This window comes from Chrysochloris asiatica, unplaced genomic scaffold (assembly GCF_000296735.1).
Source record: "Chrysochloris asiatica unplaced genomic scaffold, ChrAsi1.0 scaffold00103, whole genome shotgun sequence".
NCBI classification, from domain to species: Eukaryota; Metazoa; Chordata; class Mammalia; order Afrosoricida; family Chrysochloridae; genus Chrysochloris; species Chrysochloris asiatica.
The window spans coordinates 10,840,842-10,854,907 of record NW_006408621.1 but is presented as its reverse complement, the minus strand read 5'-3'; the positions used below and the strand labels follow the sequence as shown (position 1 = coordinate 10,854,907).

At 39.5% G+C, this 14,066-nt stretch overlaps 1 pseudogene; it reads left to right on the top strand.

Moving 5' to 3' along the window:
• Positions 1 to 1,015, top strand: part of LOC102833148 — a 17,964-nt pseudogene extending 16,949 nt beyond the window's left edge.
• The last annotated feature ends 13,051 nt before the right edge of the window (positions 1,016 to 14,066 follow it).

The following is a 14,066-nucleotide window of genomic DNA, read 5'->3' as shown; positions in this document are numbered from 1 at the left end:
ACCAAGAGCCTACATCACACTCAATGGAGAGAAACTGAAAGCCTTCCCCCTGCCAACAGGAACCAGACAAGGATGCCCTTTATCACCGCTCCTATTCAATATTGTGCTGGAAGTTTTAGCTAGAGCTATACAGCATGATAAAGAAATTAAAGGCATCCAAATTGGCAAAGATGAAGTAAAACTCTCCCTATTTGAAGACGATATGATCCTATACATAGAAAACCCCAAAGACTCAGTAAAAAAAAACTATTAGACCTTATCAAAAGATTCAGCAAAGTGTCAGGGTATAAGATTAACATACAAAAATCAATTGGATTTCTCTACAGCAACAATAGCGATGAAAAGGACATTAGGAAAGCAATACCATTTACAATAGCCACATAAAGGATGAAATACTTAGGAATAAATATAACCAGAGAAACAAAGGACTCATACAAAGAAAACCAAAGTTGACCTGGCATTTACCACAGAGCCCTATGATCCAGAGGAAGGTGAGGAACAATTGGGGAAATATTCTGCCCAAGTGTTTTTCAAGAACCAGAAACCCCGACCAGCCGTCAATGTAACATGCACACAGCTCATTGAGAAGAAAAAAAGACAAGAGGAGGATTACTTGCTTTATAAGCAAATGAAGCAACATAAAACCCCCTTGGATGTCATCAGCATACCTGCCATGGATTTATTGATCCCTCTCTGAGACCCATGTGGGATTTGGCTTTTCTTGGCAGTTTTTGCACTACTATATGTTACGACTCAGTAGTGTGAAGCTGTGGAAAACAGATGATGCAATTGATTTTGATTATACTTCCTACTTCATGAATTCTCAACACAGGAAATCATTCCCTGTCATACCTACTTTGTCTGGTACCCTGGCACGCCACTTAAAGTGAAGTACCAGTGTCAAGAACTACAGACACCAGAAGAAGCCTCTGAGATGGAAGAAGGATCTGTTGTGGCACCGACAGACCTTAGTCATTTCTCAAAAAGAAAACAGATAGACTTAGACTCATTCTGAACTCCATGGCCATACTAAACAGCCTAAAGCATTGTTCTAGTAAAACAGCTAAGGAATAAGGCATTTGAGTGATTTGGGAAAAGCCTGTGATTACAAGTAAATAATCAAAAATAGAAAGTGATGGGTTATTTGGTTTTTAACTCTGGGCATGTTAAACTCTGTTGAGTTGCAGAGCCATGCAGCAAGTTCCTCCGAGTTTCAGCTCCACAATGCAAAATTAAGCCAGTTAGCTAATTCTGCATTTCTCATATTTGGATCATATTGTAGCCAACTGGTTTGTTAAATCATCTCCACCTAGATGTAAATATATTTTCAATGGAAGCAAATTATAGGGGAAAATATTAACTGTTTAAAATAATTTTACTATTTTTTATTATTTCAAGCATTCCTTTTCAACTTGGCATCTGCTTTTAAATAAAAGTTTCATTTCTAAATTAAAAACAAAAAGGAAAACAAAAATCCTCACCACTGGACCAATAAATAACATTCTTATCAACAGAGAAGAGATTGAAGTTGTCAAGGACTTCATTCTTCTTGGATCAACCATCAACACTCATGGAAGCAGCAGTCATGAAATCAAATGACATACTGCACAAGACCTTTTTAAAGATGTCAGCTTGAGGACTAAGGTGTGCCTGACCCAAGCCATGGTATTTTCAATAACTTCATATGCATGCAAAAGCTGGACAATGAATAAGGAAGACTGTAGAAGAATTGATGCTTTTGAGTTATGGTGTTGGAGGAGAATATTGAAAGTGCCCTGGGATGCCAAAAGAACTAACAGATCTGTGTTGGAAGAAGTGCAGCCAGAATGCTCCTTGGAGGCCAGGATGGTCAAACTATATCTCTCATACTTTGGGCATATTGTCAGGAGGGACCAGTCTCTGGAGAAGGATATCATGTTTAGTAAAGTGAAGGGTCAGAGAAAAAGCAGAAGACCCCCAGCAAGATGGATTGGCAAAGTGGCAGTATCAATGCGCTCAAGAGTGGCAACAATTGTAAGGTTGGCCCAGGATAGGGCAATGTTTCATTCTGTTGTGCATAGAGTCACTATGAGTAGGTACCTAACAACAGCAACAACATACACAACTACACTAACTATATACAGATATGAATCTCAAAAGCATACAGTGTGAAAATAGCTTGACATACATACCATGTTGTTGTTGGTGTGCCATGAAGTCAGTTCCCACTTCATAACGACCTGTATAAGGTTTCTGAGGCTGTAAACCTTTATGGGAGCAGAAAGCCTTATCTTTCTCCCGCAGAAGGGCTGGTGGTTTCAAACTACTGACCTTGAGGTCCGTAGCCCTACTCATAACCGCTAGGCTACCAGAGCTCCTTATACATACCATATGAGACCATATATATGAAGTTCTAGAAGCAACTAAACTAATCTGTGATACTAACAATCAGAACAATGGTTGTTTGGTTGGGAGGACAGACTGGCAAGGGGCACAAGGAAAGTTTCTGGAGTGATAAAAATGTTCTTTCTTGAGAGGAGTGGTGATTACATTTGTCAATGTTGATTGAACTATATACATGTATTTTTCTGTATATAAATTATTCCTCAACTTAAAAAATATTAATTAGAATATATAATAAAGATAGTACTTAAACGTACAATAAAGGATTAAGTAATACATAGATCTTTGCATTGCAATTGTTTTGAGGTCCATTAAAAAAGTTACAGAGAATGCTGTTTTCCAATGCCACAGGTTACATTTTCATGGTTATCATTGCAGCCTTTTTTCTAAGAGTAAGTTACATTGTTAACATACAAAATTAATACATTTCCCATCTTCTTGTCATGGTAGCCTCATCATCTTTTTATTCCTTCTAATTCAATGGTGTGGCACTTTGGGATAAGCACTGGACTGTTAACCACAAGGTTGGTGGTTCCAAACCATCAGCCACTCCTTGGAAACCCTATACAAGGTTGCTATGAGTTGGAACTGACTCAACAATCTAATTATGGGACACACTTTTACCAGTGGTGGTGTTTTGTGAAAATTATAAAGTGAAAAAGGGAAGAAAAGTTCTCCCAAACACATGCTACATAGAATGAACCCCAGAGAAGTAAACTGAAAGCTGTCAATGAGTGAGTTATCCAGCTGTAGACTTGAGTGCGTTGTTTCAATCTTTTCTTTGTCCCCTGTTTGCATCCACCTGACTAACACTAGGTAAAGTAAAATGTTCTTACTCAACTTGGGGCCACTTCACCCAGGCAGTAAGCATTGAAATTATTTCTTGAAAAATCAGAGTTTGTAAGGCTGTTAGTCTTTTGTATAAGCTGCTGAACTCTCAAAATAACATGTGCTAAAATGGGAGTATTTCTAGAAGGTGTTGAGCATGAATAATCTATTTCTAACAGAATTTCAGTCCTTTTTCCTTTATTTTGATAATAGAAAACTTACTTCTGCAAGGACAACAGCATTGTGACATGGACCTGGGTCAGTGATTTGTTTGTGTTGTGCCAAGAAATATGTAGAGAAACAGCATGGAGATTTCTCTTCATGTGGAGCAAGTAGCTCCTTTCTTTATAAATCCACTCCATGGTCTTTTACTAGGTGTTTAATCTTACCACGCCCATTCTCCGCATTTCACTGTCTTAGTTACCTAATGCTGTTTTAACACAAATACCTAAAGTGGATTGTTTTAAAGAGCAGAAATGTATTTTATCACAGCTCTGGAAGTTAAAAGTCTGAATCAGGGTCTTGGCCTGGTTGACTCTGTCCTTGACAGTAGCATTCCATGGTTCCTTGACATCTCTTGGGTTGTAGATAATTCTCATATGTCACCTGTCTTCTGCCATGTGTGTGTGTCTGTCTAATCTGCCTTTTTAATCATTCAGAAGTGATTAGATTTAGAATCCACCATATTAAGGTATGGCCTAATTAACATAACAAAGAAACCCCTATTTCCAAATAAGGTCATCTTTACAGATATAGAGACTTATTTGGGGAGCTTAGTAGGGACACAATTTAATCCAGATCAGTCACCATGTTCCAACATGCTGGGGTTTCTTTTTTATGTTGGTTTATTTCTTTTTGTCAGTTCTGATCTTCAGCTATACCAATCTGTTTCTTACCACAGAGTGTCCTCATGTGATACTCCTTCTGATTGTCTTCACCTGGCTAATGCTTGTTTTTCAGGTTCTATAGGTTATTTTCTTCAGGACAGTGGTCTCAGCTCTTTCAAGTGAGGTGATTCCTCTGTTCTTTCCTCTCATAGCCTCCTGGCACTCTTATCACAACTGTTGTTGTGTGCTATCAAGTCAATTCCAACTCATAGTGACTCTATGTAGGGTTTCTGAGGAGTGACTGCTTATCTTACAGTGCCACACCAGGACTTCCTATCACAGCTGAATTTAAGGGATTATTTGGAATGAATTGAGCTAATGTGTGAAATTAGAATCCAAATGCATACATTTTCCCAAAGGCCTATACATTGTAGTACAGGCTTTTTACAAAATATTTTATTGTGGCTTAGGTGAAAGTTTATGAAGCAAATTTATTTCCATTTCAGCAGTTAATTAACAGATTGTTCTGTGGCATTGATTGTGTCAGCATTCTAGTCCCACTTTGGATTCCCTGTTTCTAGTTTCCTGCCCCTTCCTGCCTTTTAAACTTTGCTCTTGGGCAATTGTTGCCCTTTTGATCTACTGTAATTGATCATTTATGAGGCTGATCTTTTATTTGGACTACTGGTGTGGTGCTGTAGAATCACCACTAAACTGTGAACCCCAAGGCTGGCAGTTCAAAGCCACCAGCTGCTGCTCCTTGGAAACCCTATACAGAGTCACTATGAGTTGGAACTGACTCGACGACGGCACTTAACAACAACCATCTTGTATGTGGCTGAAAGGTGATTTCCAGTAGTGTTTTCAGTTCTAAGTTAGAACATTTCTAAGAGATATAGTTTCAGAGCTGGTCTTTTTTTTATTTTCTACCAGTCTGGTCTTTTTTATGAATTTGAATTCTGTTCTTCTTTTTCTTCCACTTTATCAGGTACCTTTTATTGTGATCCCAGTGAGAATGGTTAGTGGTTGTAGCTAGACATCATCTAGTTCTTCTGGTCTCAGGTTAGTGGAGCCTGTGGTTCATATGGTCTATTAGCCCATTGGACTAACTCATTAAATCTTTCATTTTCTTCATTCTTTTTTGCTCCAGATGGAAAGAGGTCAATAGTTATAACTTAGATGTCTACTCGCAAGCTTTTAAGGCCTCAGTCACTACTGTTAAACATTACCTTTATGAACTGTGTTATGCTAAGTTGATCTTGATGTCGCTCAGGACTACTATTCCTAGCCCTCAAGCCCAGTATCTCAGCCCTGGGAGGTGTGTGGTTGTGGCTAAGAAGTTTTCATGACTATGCCCCTGTGTGCCCAATTGTACTCGAATGCATGGGTGTATTTGTGTGCAAATATATATGTGGGAGTAGCCACTTCTGACCCTATATATGCACATGGGTATACTCTTATGTGCTCTACCACCTCGATTAGCTATGTAGCCACTCATACATTACCGTTTGTTTTTACTGTTGTTGCAAGACTATCTATGTAGCAGTATTTATCATTAAATACTATTTGGTGATACTTTTGAGGTCCTGGTGTAGTGCTATCAGGTAAGAACTGGACCACAAGGTTAGTTTGAACCACAAGGTCAGTGGTTCAAACCCACAAGTCGCTTCTCAGAAACCTTATACAGGGTCCTATGAGTTGGAACCTTCTCTTTGACACTTAACAACAAACACCAACATTTATCTTTGCCGCCTTCTACTCTTGCGTATCTGTAGTGTCTTCCTTTGCCTTGGTTATGTTATACTGACTTCTCCCTATCATGTATTGTCTTCCCCTTCACCAAAGTTAGCTTGTATGTACTATCTAATTAGTGGTTTTCCCTCCTATCCTTGGTAACAATCAAAGAATGTTTCTTTCTGTGTGTAAACCTTTTGACTTTTTATAATAATAGTCTCAGACAATATTTGTCCTTTTCTGGTTGACTTATTTCACTCAGCATAATGTCCTCTAGGTTCATTCATACTGTGAGATGTTTCAAGGATTCATTATTATTCTTTAATTTTGAATAGTATTCCATTATAAGGAGCACTGGTGGAACTATAGGATGCTCTGGACTGTTAACTACAGTTCAAACCCACCAGTGGGAGAAAGATGAGGCTTTCTGATACCATAAAGATTTACAGCCTTGGAAATCCTATCCACGGTCGCTATGAGTTGGGGTCAACTCAATGGCTGTGGGGTTCCTTCGTGCATATGCACCACAGTTTATCCATTTTTACATTGATGGAAACTTAGGTTGTTTTCATCTCTTTGCTATTGTGAATAATGCTTCAGTGAACATGGGTGTGCATTTGCCTATTCATGTCACAGTATTATTTCTTTATATTATACACCTAGGTGTGGGATTTCTGGATCATATGGTATTTCTACTTCCAGCTTTGGGGGGATACACCATACCATTTTCAATAGTATTATCATTTTACATTCCCACCAGCAATGTGTGAGAGTTACGATCTTCCCACAACCTTGCAGTAATTGTTGTTTTGTTTTTTATTATTACCAGTGTGAGATGGTATCTCATTGCAGGAAAGATGAAGCGTTTTGCTCCTGTAAAGCTTTACAGCCTCAGAAATTCTATACAGGCTCACTATGAGTCAGACCCAGCTTCATGGCACATAATCACTACCATCAGTGGTAAAATGAAGAAACAACAAAAACAAGTAAGACCCCCAATGAGATGTGGATTGACACAATGGGCTTGTTCAACTACAACAGTTGTTAGGATGGCACAGGACCAGGCGGTGTTTCTTCCTATTGTGCACAGGGTTATTATGAGTCAGAACTGACTTGCTGGCACCTAACAACAGCAACAACAATGGCTAATGGTGGTACAGTGAGTTAAGCACTGGGCTTCTAACCACACAGTCAGTGGTTCAAACCCACCATCCACTACTTAAGAAAAACATTAGACTGTCTACTCCCATCAAGATTTACAGTCTTAGAACCCCAAGGAGCAGTTCTACTCTGTCCTATGATGTTGCTGTGAGTTGGAATTGACTCAATGGCAAAGAACCAATGGCTAATGATTAAAAAGCATCTCTTCATGGATGCCTTCTTTGGGGGAGTGTCATTCATGTCCTTTGTCCATTTTTTTAATTGGGTTGTCTTTTTGATGTTGAGGAGTTGGAATTTTCTGTATATTTTAGAGATTATACCCTTGATAGCTATGTCATTGTCTAAACACTTCTCCCAATCTGCGGGCAGTATAATTTATCAGGCCATCTTTTCTTTTTCAGATGTGATCTGCTAACTTTTGTCATATACTAATTTTGCATGTTTTACTTTTCTAGACTTTTTGTTCTATTTCATGGCTGTTTTTATTTCTATACCAATACCATGAAGTATTAATTGATAGCTTGCATTTTGATATCTGTTAGGCCAGTCTACGTTAATTACTCCCTTCCCTCATCTGCATCTCTGGATGCTCTTAAGATCTTTTTTTTTTAACTCTAATATTTTGTAGTTTCTTTATAATGTCTTGCTATGTTATGGATTTCTTTTCAATTATCTTAATTTAGGATGTATTATTTATTTATTGTTGTTATGTAGTAGGTACTAGTAGGGTTGCTAACTTCAAAGTCAGCAGTTTAAAACTACCAGCCATTCTGCAGGAGAAAGGTGAGGCTTTCTACTTCTGTAAAGATTTACAGCTTTGGAAACCCTACACAGGGTCACTATGAGCCAGAACCAGCTCCGCAGCACACCACCAATCACCAACCAAGGAGTCCTGGTGTGGCACTGTGGGATAATGCACTGGATTGCAAGGTCGGTTGGACTGCAAGATTAGGGGTTCAAATTCACCATCCGCTCCTTGGAAACCCTCTACAGGGTCATTATGAGTCGGCACCAACTCCACGTCTTGTAACCACCACCACCACCACCACCATTCTTTCATCAACCCACTGTGCTAGTCTTTCCTCTTCTCCTCTTCTGAGACACTGTTTAAACTTTGATCAGACCTTGTTTTTCTATCCTCCATGTCTCATCTTTTTCATTTCTTTGCCTGTCTGTGCCGTATCATTTGTTCACACTATCTTTAGAGCTCTAATTCTCTCTTTCACTGCTACAACACACATCCATTGAGTTTGAAATTTCTGTTACTGTATTTTTCATTTCTAGAAGTTTTACTGTGTCTTTTTCAAATTGACCGTATTACTTTTATTATGTCTTCTTTTCTTCAGATACTTAGATATTTTAAAGCTTATATTTCATTTATTGAAATGAAGTTTATACTCTGTGTCTGATCATCCAAATAGCTAAAGTTGTGTGACTCTTTTCTGTTGTCTGTTTTTTTGCTGGTACTAACTAGCAGGGGCCTGCTTTCTAGTATGCTTGTTAATCTTTAACTACACTGCTTGTTGTTGTTGTTGTTGTTAGGTGCCATCGAGTTGGTACCGACTCATAGCAACCCTATGCACAGCAGAATGAAACACTGCCCGATCCTGGGCCAACCTCACTACCATTGCTATACTTGAGTTCATCAATGGTACCACGTGGCCAATCCATCTCGTTGGGCATCTTCCTCTTTTTCTCTGACCCTCCACCTTACACTGCTTACTGGCCTTGGAAAACAATTTGTACAAACTTCCTGAGAGATAGTGTTATGGATTGAATCTGTCCCTCCTACATCAAGTCATTTACTTTTGACCTGTAAATATGACCATCTGGAGCTAGGAAGCTTCTTTTGTTATTTTAATGAGGTCCTACCACTGTCCAGTGGGGTCCTAAACCTAATCATTTTGGAGGTATTAAAAAATAAAATAGATACAAAGACACACACAGGGGGAAAAGGAAGACAGACAATGGAGATAGAAGCATCTATAAACCAAGGATTTCTGGCAGGAGTCCTGGTGTGGTGCTATATGATAAGCAATGGAACACAAGGTCGATTTGAACTGCAAGGTGGTGGTTCAAGAAAACTTCTACATGGACACAATGAGTAGGAACAGACTTAACAGCACTGAACAACAGCTAAAAGTTGAAGTAGACAAGGAAGAACCGTCCCCTAGAACCATGGCCTGAATTTAAATTCTAGCCTTTTGAACTGTGGGAAAATAAATTTACGTTCTTTAAAGCCCACTTGTATTTCTGTGACAGTAACCCCAGACAATTAAGATGCTTAGGATGAAAATGTTTGTCTCTAGAGATTATTAGAGTTAGCATCCACCAGTTACTTAGGAGTATTACTTTTTTATATAACTCTAAACTAAACTCAAGTTTGACGTTCCTTGGTTAATCCCAGTGGCATGCATTTTGGCTGCAACTGTGTGCAAATTCTGTCCAGTAGTTCAATACTGACATCTTATCAGGAATGGGCTCTATTTTCTCTTCCTTGCCTTGCTTAGTTCCATGGAAACTCTGCCCATAGTTCACAGGATTAAGAGGAAGGGAAGCAGTTTTATTTTAGTTCACTCTTACTTATCCTAAGGGCAAAGTTTTAGGGAGCCTCAGATTAACATACAGAGAAGATCTCCTAACAATCAGATCTCACTACATTGGGTGAACCTGGCTTTGATTTCTGTCACCTTCTTCCTGGGAGTCCATTGAAACCATAGGTTGACTTCATAGCTCAGCTTAGCCTGGATCCACAAATGTGTTCAGGAAAAAAGTGAATCACTTTGTAGCTCCTTATTACCTCATCAGCTTTTCAGCCCTTTAAGACTAATATTTTTAAAATTTACCCAAATTCTAGTTGTTTTCAGTGAAGGGTTGTTCTAAATATCCTAGTCCACTATTACCATAAATGGAATGATGCCTTCTGATATTTTTATAAACTTTAGAAACAGTCTACCTAGGTCTAAAGACAATTTTATTGTCTTCACATTACATTCTTTAGGGAGAATGGAATTTTCTGCTTTAAGTCTTCCTGTTCAGGAATATGTTATATCTTTCTATGTAAATATTTTTTGTTTATTTCTCAATTTTTGTTGTTGTTAAGTGTCATCCAGTCAGTTCCGACCCATAGTGATGATTTATAGGGTTTCCCAGGAGCGACTAGAAGGTTTGAACCACTGACCTTGCGGTTCAAACTGACCTTGTGGTCTAGCACATCGTCCTACAGTGCCACACCAGGACTCTTATTTCTCAATAAGGTTTTTAAATTGGCTTCTACATAATTTGTGGTTTTTGCTAAATCTTCACTTTTTGGTTTCATTTATAAGTAGATGTTCTACTTCTTTCTGTTATGCTAGTATAACAGGGAGAAGTATAAACATAAATTTAATTAGACATTAAATTTTCCTCAGGGCTCTACGTTGGTTCTTGTCCATAGACTCTGATATGTATGAATTTAACTATTTTAATTCTATAGATGATAGTCAAATATCTAAGGAGCTCTGGTAGCATAGTGGTCATGAGTCAGGCTTCTAACCTCAAGGTCAGCAGTTCGAAACTACCAGTCTTTTCATGGGAGAAAGATGAGGCTTCTGCTCCCTTAAAGATTTACAGCCTCAGAAACCCTGTACAGGGTTGCTATGAGTCGGAACTGACTCCACTGCTCACCACCAACACCAACACCAGTCAAATATCTGATGGCAGAGTTGCTCATGAAAGAGTATTTTATAGCATTTCCAGTGGTAGAATTTTTGTTTCTTTTCCTAGTTTTATTGTTATCTACATGAATTACTTTGTAATCAGCAAAACTTTGTAATCCAAGATTAGCAAATCAGACAGCAGGCTGCTGGCTCATGGTCTGGGAAGGCAGACAAATCCCAAGATTGGCAGGTAGGATGGAGGGCTGCTGGCTCACAGTGTGTGAAGGCTGATGAATCCCAAGAACCCAAGATCTGATGATGAACCAGAAACAGAGCATGCCAGAGAGCTTTGCCAGAACCTCCATATATATATTGGATGCAAACTGCACCCTGGAGAAAGCTCCCTTTACAACTAATTGATTGATCACATTAGATTACATCATGGAAGATGATGAGTACATCCCTACATAACTGCCAAACTATATCCATTAAATGACTGCCAAACCACCGAGAATCATGGTCCAGCCAAGTTGACACACAACTGTAACAATCCCACCAGATATATTTATCTCTTTATCTGCCCTTCAAATCTATCATAGTTCCTCTAATCCTTTATAAAACTTTAACTGCTGTTGTTAAGGGTTGTCTAGTCACTTCCAACACATAGTGACTTTGTATTTCTGAGGAATGACTGGGGGGTTTCCTTGTGGTTAGCAGTCCAGTGCTTCTCCTAAGTCACCCTACCAGTACTCAAAAACCTTAGTTTATTCCCACTTCACTTTATTCACTTTTCCACTCTCCTTTCCGGTGCTTCCATGGGACCTTTATTTTAAGTGGCATTCTTTTCTAGATTCTAACTGTTCCTGGTTCACTCCCAGTTGTCATGCTAAATATTTCCTGAACTATTGTGTGCCTGTTGTTGGTTTTCTTTTTCTTTTTTAACTCCTTTTTAATAGCCAATTGCTTCATTAATTTGCTGTTATTTTTCTTTTAAAATGCATGACAGCATGTTGGGAAACAAAATTCATTTTGTGGGAGTACTTTTTTAATGAATATTTTTAATCTCTATTTTTTTTTGTTTTTCTGTGTCAATCATTTTTTTCATGTACATATAGTTCCCTTGGTTACACATCTTTAAATGAGATATCTTTCTGGATCAGCCATTTTCAAAAAAGTTGCTGGGGGTGGGAAGGAGGAAGGAATAGGGGTTGATTTGAAACTAGCAGAAATTCTCCCTAGACATAAAGTAAAATTGGCAGCTACAGGATTGCACACAAGGAAATCTTTACCTCTCCCTGTATTATCACAAGTCTAAATCAAGGATGGTGAATGTCTGACCCACAGGCTGTATGTTGTTTTGTTGTGAAGTGCCATCGAGTCGATTCTGACCCATAGTGGCCCTGTTTAGGATTCCCGAGGAGCAGCTGATGAGCTCGAACTGCCAACCTTACAGCTCAAACGGCTTTGCAGTCTGACACAGTAACCCACAGCGCCACACCAGGACTCCCACAGGCTGTATGTTGTTGTTGTCAAGTGCTGTTGAGTCGATTCCGACCCATAGCAACCCTGTATAGGATTTCCAAGGAGCAGCTGGTGAGCTTGAACCGCTGACCTGGCAGTTCAAACGGCTTTGCAGCCTGATGCTTTAACCCACAGCACCACACCAGAACTCCAATAGGGTCTGCAAAATCATTTGGTCTGGCCCTGCCAAGGCAACCAAAGTTCCAACCATCCAAATACAGCAGGCTAATTTTTAACTTGATAATTTTGTATGCCCCACAATGATGTTATAAACATTCAAATGGTTTCTAAGTTTGATGGTTCAAACCCATCAGCTGCTCTGTGGTATAAAGATGAGGCTGCTCCCATAAGGATTCAGAGTCTCAGAAACCTCCTATAGGGTCACTATGAGTCAGAATCTACTTGATAGCAATGGGTGGTGGTGCTGTGGGTTAAGCATTGGACTGAACTGAAAAGTTGGCAGTTCAAACCCACCAGCTACTTCCACAAAGATTTCTAGCCTCAGAAGCTTCATGTAACAGTTCTATGCTATTATGTAGGCTCATTACTTGTCAGAGTCAACTCAATGGCCGTGGGTTTGGGGCAATAGAGATGTTCAAAATAAAAGACTAATTGATTAGCAATCATTATCACTATTATTAAATCTGAAGCTTCAATCCAGTTTAAAGACTAGGAAGTGTGAAAAGTGTTAAGAAATTTCCCCCCAATGGGATAGCTCCTCTGGGGGCAGGTTTGGATTAGTTGGTATAAATATACTTGAAAATTTATAAATGTAAATTTTCTATGCAAGACAAGAAGTCATCTATTGTTTTAAAAATATATTCTAATTTGCTTATATTATCCATGAAGATAGATCATCCTGGGGAGCGGGGAAGTCTCTGCTAGAGCTGGGTCCTCAGGAACAAAAAGTAGGAGCACACGTTAAGTAGGACTTCAAGTGACCAGTCACAGAAAGGCAGTCAAAAGCAATGAGCTAAAGATTATGATTGGAAGAGTTCTGTAAGATTTATTAGTCTTCATCGTTAGCCTATAACTGATTGGATTATCCAAAAGGGGAGTTAGAATTTGCCCAGGGAAACAGGCTTCTTGTTAAGCCTTTGTGGAGTATGGAGCCTTGGGTGGAATCCTGAGACCTACCCAGAACCTTCTGAGGTGGGACATTCCCACTTAAAAAAGACATGCACACCAACCAAGCAGGAATGGCTAGAAGAATAGAAGATACATATTGAATGGAAGAGCAGCAGAAACAAAGCAGACTGTTTGGCTGTTAGACTATCAAGCAAGAATTTTGCCTTGAGGAATCAAGGCAAGAAAAGTCAGTGCATCAGGGAAAACCCCCTCCTAAGACTGAGATTCAAACTGAACCCATGAGCAGTCTAATATGTTCACACTTATATGTATCCCTTACTTGTTTTCATCAGTGAGATTATGAGAATAATCCTCCAAATGAAAGAATCTTGTGCTTGTTTTCTGAAACATCAATGAAACACCCAAACAGACAATGGGAATGTAATAGCAATTAACCATTGTTGTTCGCTGCCTTCCAGTCAGCCCTCTAGTCATGACAGCTACATGCACAGTGGCATCCCAGGGGGATATGGGAATGCAGACTGTACCTCTGATGAAATGATCCCAGGGTTCTTGGCAGCAGTGGCAGACAGGACAGCAATTCAGGGAAGAGGCCACCAAGAGGGTGACACCAGTAGGATTGGTGTTATCCATCACACAGTGAAAGACTCATCACCACCCCCATCATCACTCCTCTCATCATGGCCAATCAGAGTGCAAGCACGCTGTGGTGCCCACCACTGGGCAGCGAGGAGGGTCTTCACCTTGACCATTGGGAGAGGGAAGGAGCTGCGAGAAGCCATGAGGGGTAGGGGCAGGGAAGGCCAGGGCTGATCAACAAGGAGCTCAGTCCTCTGCAGGGAATGGGGTCGAACCACTTCATCTATCAGGGAGGATCCACTGCTCA